This window comes from Panthera tigris, chromosome C1 (assembly GCF_018350195.1).
Source record: "Panthera tigris isolate Pti1 chromosome C1, P.tigris_Pti1_mat1.1, whole genome shotgun sequence".
Classification (NCBI taxonomy): domain Eukaryota; kingdom Metazoa; phylum Chordata; class Mammalia; order Carnivora; family Felidae; genus Panthera; species Panthera tigris.
Window position 1 is genome coordinate 136,896,609 of NC_056667.1, and position 9,499 is coordinate 136,906,107.

The following is a 9,499-nucleotide window of genomic DNA, read 5'->3' on the forward strand; positions in this document are numbered from 1 at the left end:
TCACTGTGAGAATACCATGGTAATAGTTACTGTAGGCAAGATACACCAAAGGATTTCAAATTAATAGATGAAAGTTTAAGTAGAGACACTAAGTGTCTTGAGGAAGAAAAAATGAATAACATGATCATAATAAAGTAACTTTAAAGACATGATTAATTTTGGAAAACAATGTTTTTGGTGGATACTGTAAAGCTTAAGAAACAATACTCAAACATGGCACTCTATAAATTTTTAATTACAAAGGGGTAAATAATTAGAGTGCAGAATCCTGGTAGATACCAATTAATAAAATGATCAAGGTCAATGTCACCAGTGATAGATATCAATCTCATGTACCCCTGACATATGCACTGAAAAAGGCATATAACCTCTGTGGTATCCTTCCCAGTAATGCAGAACCACAAAAAAATTTCAATTAGACCCAAACTGGGGAGAAAGTCTACAAAATAACTGACTCTTCAAAGTGTCAAGGCCATGAAATAAAAGGAAAGACTGAAGGTCTTTGATAGGCGAGAAGAGATTAAGAGAAATGATAATTAAATTCAGTGTAGTATCCTATATTGAACCCTGGAAGAGGGAAAAAAATATTTGTGAAAAAAAAAATCAGTGAAATCTAAGAAGTTTTATATTTAATTTAATAGTATTTACCAAGGTTAATTTCTTCCGATAAATATTCTAACTATGTAAATATTAAGAGGCAGCTGACCAAAAAGTAAATGGGAATACTTGTAAATTCTTCTACAAGTTTAAAATCATATCAACATAAAAACATTAATTCTAAATAAAGGAAAAAATGCATTGTTAGTGGGATGTTAATTAAGGATAACTTGAAATCACAGATTGAGAATTGATATTTTTATAATAGTAAATCCTACCTCCAGATATCATATATCTTTCTATTTATTCAGTGTTTCCTCTTTTGTCTTTTTATCAAGTACTATCAATGAACTTAATATATAACATTTACTTCTAGTAGTTTTTTGTGGAGTCTTTAGGATTTTCAATGTATAGTATCATGTCCTCTGCAAATAGTGAAAGTTTTATTTCTTCCTTACCAATTCAGTAGCCTTTTATTTCTTTTTCTTGTCTGATTGCTGTGGCTAGTATTTACAGTATTATGTTGAATAAAAATGATGAGAGTGGACATCTTTGTCTTATTCCCAACCTTAGAGGAAAAGCTTTCAGTTTTTCACCATTGAGTATGATGTGATCTGGGGGTTTTTCATATATGGTCCTTATTATGTTGTACTTTCCCTCTAAAGTCACTTTATTGAGATTTTTCATCATGAACAGTTGTTGAATTCTGTCAAGTGCTTCCTCGGCACTTGCTGGAAAGATCATATGGTTTTCACATTTCATTTTGTTAATGTGGTATTTCACATTGATCATGATATATTGCATATATTGACCCATTCTTGCATGGAATAAATACCACTTTATTGTGGTGAATTTTAATGTATTGTTGATTTAAGTTTACTAATATTTTGTTGAATATTTCTAATCTGTGTTGATCAGAGATACTGGCTTGCAGTTTTCTTTTTTTGTAGTGTCTATGTCAGCTTTTGGTATCAGGGTAATGGTGGCTTCAGAGAATGTGTTTGGAAGCTTTCTTTCCTCTTCTATTTTCCTGCAATAATTTTAGAAGAGTATGTATTAACTCTTTAAATGTTTGGTAGACTTCACTTCTGAAGCCATTTGGTCCTGGACTTTTGTTTGTTGGGAGTTTTTTCTGTTTTTTTTTTTTTTCTTTTTTGACTGGCTCAATTTTGTTACTAGTAATTAGTCTTCTTAGATTTTTTGTTTTTTCTTGTTTCAGTTTTGGAAGACTGTATGTTTGGAATTGAAACATTTCTTCTAGGATGTCCAATTTTTTGCCACATAATTTTTCATAGTAGGAGGAAGGTAGAATAGGAGGACCCTAAGCTCACTTTGTCACACAGATACAACTAGATAACACTCACATCAGTGTAAATAACCCAGGAAATGGCCCAAAGACTTGCAAAACAAACTCCACAAGTAATGGTAGAGAAAAGTCCACATCGAAGAAGTTCTTAAGAGTGAAGATGTGGTTTGGGAGTGAAACAGACTGTGGCTGTCCATAGTTGGAAGGAAGGCCGGGGTGCAGTGAAGGGCAAGAAACAGATTGTCACACTGTGGAGCCCACACCGGGAAGAGGAATCCCCATAACATTTCGCTTTGAAAGCAAGCCGAATTTTGTGAGTTCTTACAACTACTGTGACTTAAAGCCTGGAATTATAAAAATCAGCAGGTTTGGCTCTGGGAGAATCCAGAGGGCATTAGGAAATGGAGTCCTCACCCTTAAGGAGACAGCATGACAAACAGCTAGCAGAGATACAACATAGAAGCAGCAGTTTATAAAACACTAAGGCCATAGTGGAGGGAGGGTTATTTATTTATCTCAGAACATGGTCTGGAGAAGCAGGGGTCCTGGAAAGACCCCTCCAGGAACAAAGGAGCTGAGAGAACATTTCCCTCACTCACCCCTCAGCATAAACACATGACCATCTGCATAAACATTGCATCACCAACATTCACTACCTAACCTGCGTATACCAAATCTCACTTTCCCATGCTTCAGGGGATCTGCCCTTACCAGTCACTCTTGCCTTATCTCCCATGCGGGAGGTGCCCTTGCCCAGAAGACTCACCCAAAACTCACCATTCTCATTCACAACCTGTGTATTTTGCGGGACCTCGGTTCTGGCAGAAGTGGGAAGTCTCATTTCACAAGCATATCAGTGCACACCTTGTTAAAATGAGACCCTCCTGCCCAGGGACCAAATGCTGGCCACAAGAGGCAAAGATACCAGCTGCAGACAACTGTGCTGAGGGAAACAGAGGTCAGGACTCAACAGCAGGACATACACCACACATATAGAGGCCACTCTGAAGCTCTAGATCTTCAGGAACAGGAGACACTGCACTGCAGGGCACTATAGGAACTCTTGTTCATAAAGCCATTACTTTGAAGAACAAGAGATGTAGCTGACCTTTCTCACACAGAAGCAGCCACAAGGAGTTAGACAAAAAGAGGAGACAGAGGAATATATCCAAAATGAACGGACTGGAAAAAGCCACAGAAAATGATATAAGCAAACTGTCATGAGTAATATGCCATGAGAAAGTAATGATTATAAAGATACTGAACTTGAGAAAAGAATAGAGGATCTCAGTGAGACCCTAAACAGAGAAGAAAAAAAAAAACAGATGAAAAACACAATAAATGAAATTAAAAATACACTTGATAGAATAGTGGGCTAGAGAAAGCAAAGGAATGAAGTGATGGCCTGAAAATTGGAATAATGGAAGTAAGCAAGCTGACCAAATGAGAGGAAAAAGAATTATGCAAAATGAGAATACACTTAGGGAAATCAGTGGCCCAATTAAGAATAACAACATTTGCATTATAAGTAACCCAAAAAGAGAAGAGAGAGAAACGGGGGCAGAAAATTTATCTGAAGAAATAACAGCTGAAAATTTCCCTGATCTGGGAAGGAAACAGCTATCCAGATCCAGGAGGCACAGAAGTTCCCCCCAAAAATCAACCCTTGGAGGTCCACACCAAGACACATACTAATTAAAATGGTAAAAAGTAGTGATAAAGAAAAAAAATGAAAGCATCAAGAGAAAAGGAGACACATATAAAGGAAAACTCATAAGGCTATAAGCAGATTATTCAGCAGAAACTTTGCAGTTCAGAAAAGAGTTGCATGACATATTCAACATGCTGAAAGAAAAAAAAATTGCATCAAAGAATACACCATCCAGGAAGGCTATCATTCAGAATAGAAGGAGAGATAAAAGGTTTCACAAATAAACAAAAGCTAAAGAAGTTCATGGCCACCAAATGAGCCCTACAAGAAATATTAAAAGGGAGCAGACACTCAGATCAATGGAACAGAATAGAGAACACAGAAATGGACCCACAAACGTATGGCCAACTAATCTTTGACAAAGCAGGAAAGAATATCCAATGGAATAAAGACAGTCTCTTCAGCAAGTGGTGCTGGGAAAACTGGAGAGCGACATGCAGAAAAATGAACCTGGACCACTTTCTTACACCATACACAAAAATAAACTCAAAATGGATGGAAGACTTAAATGTAAGACAGGAAGCCATCAAAATCCTCAAGAAGAAAGCAGGCAAAAATCTCTTTTACCATGGCCATAGCAGCTTCTTACTGAACACGTCTCTGGAGGCAAGGGAAACAAAAGCAAAAATGAACTATTGGGACCTCATCAAAATAAAAAGCTTCTGCACAGTAAAGGAAACAATCAGTAAAACAAAAAGGCAACTGATGGAATGGGAGAAGATATTTGCAAACGACTTGTCAGATAAAGGGTTAGTATCCAAAATCTATAAAGAACTTATCAAACTCAATACCCAAAAAACAAATAATCCCATGAAGAAATGGGCAAAAGACATGAATAGACACTTCTCCAAAGAAGGCACCTGGATGGTCATCCGACACATGAAAAAATGCTCAACATCACTCATCATCAGGGAAATACAAATCAAAACCACAATGAGATACTACCTCACACCTGTCAGAATGGCTAACATTAACAACCCAGGCAACAACAGATGTTGGCAAGGATGTGGAGAAAAAGGATCTCTTTTGTGCTGCTGGTGGGAATGCACACTGGTGCAGCCACTCTGGAAAACAGTGTGGAGATTCCTCAAAAAGTTAAAAATAGGACTACCGTATGACCCAGCAATTGCACTACTAGGTATTTATCCAAGGGATACCATTATGCTGTTTTGAAGGGACACATGCACCCCAATGTTTATAGCAGCACTATCAACAATAGCCAAAGTATGGAAAGAGCCCAAATGTCCATTGATGGATAAATGGCTAAAGAAGATGTGGTATATATATACAATGGAGTATTACTCTGCAATCAAAATGAATGAAATCTTGCCATTTGCAACTACGTGAATGGAACTAGAGGGTATTATGCTGAATGAAATTAGTCACTCAGATAAAGATGAATATCATATGACATCACTCATATGAAGACTTTATGATACAAAACAGATGAACATAAGGGAAGGGAAGCAAAGATAATATAAAAATAGGGTGGGGAGTTGGGAGGAGCACTGGGTGTTGTATGGAAACCAATATGACAATAAATTTCATATAAAAAAACAGTGTGGGGACAAAATATAAGAGACTCTTAAATATGGAGAAAAAACAGAGGGTTACTGGAGGGGTTGTGGGAGGGGGATGGCCTAAATGGGTAAGGGGCATTAAGGAATCTACTCCTGAAATTATTGTTGCACTATATGCTAAATAACTTGGATGTAAATTAAAATAAATAAATAAATACATAAATAAATATTAAAAGGGACTCTTTGAATGGAAACAAAAGAACATTTGTGAGAGTATGAAAATTGGGAAGCACAAAAGCAGTAAAACTCTGTAAAACTCAAGTCAAGGTATTCACAAAATAAAAGGATGTAAAATATGACACCACTTACTAAAATGTGTTGGAGCGGGGGTAGCAGTAAAGAATGTTTCAAACTGAAGTGAACATCAACTTTAAAAATAGATTGCTATTTGCAGAAGATGTTTTATATACACTGAATGTTAACTGTAAATCAAAACCAAGTAATAGATATGCAAACAGTAAAGAGAAAGGAATCTAAGTATGTCACTAAGGAAAGCCAATGAACCATGAATGAGAACAAGAGAAAAAAGGATTAGAGAAAATATACAAAACAACCACAAAACCAATAACAAAATGGTAATACCTACATATCAATCAATAATTACTTTGAATGCAAATGGTCTAAACACTCCCATCAAAAGACATAGGGTGACACAGTAGATAAAAACAAGATGCATATATATGCTACCCACAAGAGACTGATTTCAGACCTAAGGGCACCTGCAGACTGTAAGTGAGGGGATGGAAAAACATTTATCATGCAGATTGATGTCAAAAGATAGCTGAGGTAGCAATACTTATATTGGACAAAATAGACTTTAAAACAAGGACTGTAAGAAGAGGCAAGAACACTATACGATAATGAATGTGACAACCCAACAAGAAGACATAACAATTGTAAATACTTATGCAACCAATATGAAGTCCTCAAATACATAAAACAGTTAATAGCAAATATGAACTAATTGATAGTAATAAAATTATAGTAGGGGACTTTAACACCCCACTTACATCAACAGACAGATCATCCAATCAGAAACTCAACAAGAGAACAGTGGCTGGGAATGACACACTGGACCAGATGGACTTAACAGATACGTTCAGAACATTATATCCTAAAACACCAGAATACACATTCTTTTCAAGTGAACATGAAATATTCTCCAGAAGAGATCACATATTAGGCCACAAAACAAGTCTCAATAAATTCTAAAAGATCATAGTCATAGTGTTCTTTTCTGACCACAACACTACACAACTAGAACTCAACCACAAGAAAATAATCTAAAAGAGCATGAACATGGAAGTTAAATAACATGCTACTAAACAACGAGTTGTCCCATCAGGAAGTCAAAGAAGAAGCCTAAAATTACATGGGAACAAATAAAAATGAGAACAGACTGATCCAAAATCTTTTGGGTGTAGGAAGAGCTGTTCTAATAGGGAAGTTTATACCAATACAGGCCTATCTTAAGAAGCAAGACAAATCTCAAACAACTAAACCTTATAATAAAGGAGTTAGAAAATGAAGAACAAAACACAAAATTAGTAGAAGAAAGGAAATAATAAGGATTAGAGCAGAAATAAATGATACAGAAATGAAAAAAAAACAATAGAACAGATCAATGAAACAAGAAGGTGGTTCATTGAAAAGATCAACAAAATGGATAAATCTCTAGCCAGACTATTTAAAAAAAGAGGATTCAAATTAAAAAATCACAAATGAAAAAGGAAAAATAGCCACTAACACCACAGAAATATGAAGTATTGTAAGGGAGCATTATGAGAAAATATATGCCCACAAATTCAAAGACCTAGAAGAAATGGATAAATTTCAAGGAACATGAAATCTACCAAAACTGAATCATGATCAAAGAGAAAACTTGAACAGATGGATTACCAGCAATGAGATTGAATCAGGAAAAAAAAATTCCAACAAACAAAGGACCAGAGAGCTTCACAGGTGAATTCTACCAAATATTTAAATTTTCTTTTTAATGTTTATTTTTTAGACAGAGAGAGAGACAGAGTGTGAGCAAGGGAGGGGCAAAGTGAGAGGGAGATACAGAATCCAAAGTAGGCTCCAGGCTTGAGCTGTCAGCACAAGAGCCCAATGCATGCCTCGAACCCATGGACTGTGAGATCATGTCCTGAGCTGAAGCCAGATGCCCAACTGACTGAGCCACCCAGGCAACCCAAATTCTACCAAACATTTAAAGAAGAGTTAATATCTATTCTTCTCAAACTATTCCAAAAACTAGGAGAAGAAAAAGGAAAGCTTCCAAATGCTTTCTATGAGGCCAGTGTTATCCTGATGCCCAAACCGGATAAATACCCTAGAGAAAAAGAAAAACTACAGGCCAATATCTCTGATGAACATAGATACAAAAACCGTCTACTAAATGTGAGCAAACAAAATCCAACAATATGTTAAAAAATTCATTTGCCACAATCAAGTAGGATTGATTGCTCAAATGCAAGGGCGGTTCAATATTTGCAAATCAATCACCATGGTACATCACATCATCAAGAGAAAGGATAAAAACCATATGGTCATTTCAATAGATGCAGAAAGTACATTGGACTAAGTATAACACACACACACACACACACACACACACACACACACCAAGAAAGTGTACAGGGAACATGCCTCAACATAATAAAGACCATATATGACAAACCCATAGTTAACATCATACGCAATGCTGAGGAACTGACAGCTTTTCCCCAAGAACAACACATGGATGTCCTCTCTTACTACTTTTATTCAGCATAACATGGAAGTCCTAGCCACAGCAATGAGAAAACAAAAACAAAAACAAAAACAAAGAAATAAAAAGCATCCAAATTAGGAAGGAAGAAAAAAAATGTTCACTATTTTCAGATAACATGATATTATATATAGAAAACCCTTAAGACTCCACCAAAAAACTACTAGAACTGATAAAAAAAATTCAGTAAAGCCACAGGATACAAAGTCAATGTACAGAAATGTATAGCATTTCCTATACACTAACAATGAAGTAGCAGAAAGAGAAATTAAGAAAACAATTCTATTTACAATTGCACCAAAAATAATAAAACATGTAGGAATAAACTAAACAAAAGAGGTGAAAGACCCATACACTGAAAACTATAAAATATTTATGAAACAAATTGAAGACAATCCAAACAAATGGAAAGACATTTTATGTTTATGGACTGGAAGAACCAATATTGTTAAAAAGTCCAGATTACCAAAGCAGTCCAGATTTAGTGCAATCCCTATCAAAACACCCAGCATTTTCACAGAAAAAGAGAAAACAATTCTAAAATTTGTATGGAACCACAGAATAACCTGAATAGCAAAAACAATCTTGAAAAAGAAAAATTCAATGGAACGTGTCACAATTCCACATTTTAAAACATACTACAGAGCTGTAGTAATCAAAACCATACAGTATTTGCACAAAAAACGGACATATAAATCATGGAACAAAATAGAGAGCCCAGAAATAAATCCATGATTATTTGTATTCCACCAAGGAGGTGAGAAGATGCATTGGAATAAGAGAGTCTCCTTAACAAATGGTGTTGGAAACACTGGACAGCTACATACAAAAGAACGAAATTGGACCACTTTTTGGCAACATACAAAAAAATAAACTCAAAATGGACTTAAGACCTAAATGTGAGACCTGAAAGCATAGCAATCATAGAAGAGAACACTGGCAGTAATTTCTCTGACACTGGCTATAGAAACATTTTTCTAGGTATGTCTCCTGAGGCAAGGGAAACAAAGCAAACAGTAAACTATTGTAACTACATAAAAATAAAAAGCTTCTGCACAGCAAAGGAAACAACCAACAAAATTAAAAAGCAACCTACTGAATGGGAGAAGGTATTTGCAAATAATATATACAATAAAAGGTTAGTATCCAAAATATATAGAAAACTGATACAACCCAATACCCCCAAAAAACAAGTAATCCAATAAAAAAATGGGCAGAAGACATGAATAGACAGTTCTCCAAAGAAGGCCTACAGATGGCCAAGAAACACATGAAAAGATGCTCAACATCACTCATCACAGAAAGGCAAATCAAAACTACAAGGAGATAGCACCTCACACCTATCAGAATGGACAAAATCAATAGCACAAGAAGGAACAAGGGTTGGTGAGAATGTGGAGTAAAAGGAACTCTGTGCACTGTTGGTAGGAATGCAAACGGGTACAGCCATTGTGGAAAACATTATGGAAGTTACTCTAAGAGTTAAAAATAGAACTACCCTATGACAGTGTTTATAAATACCCTATGTTTAT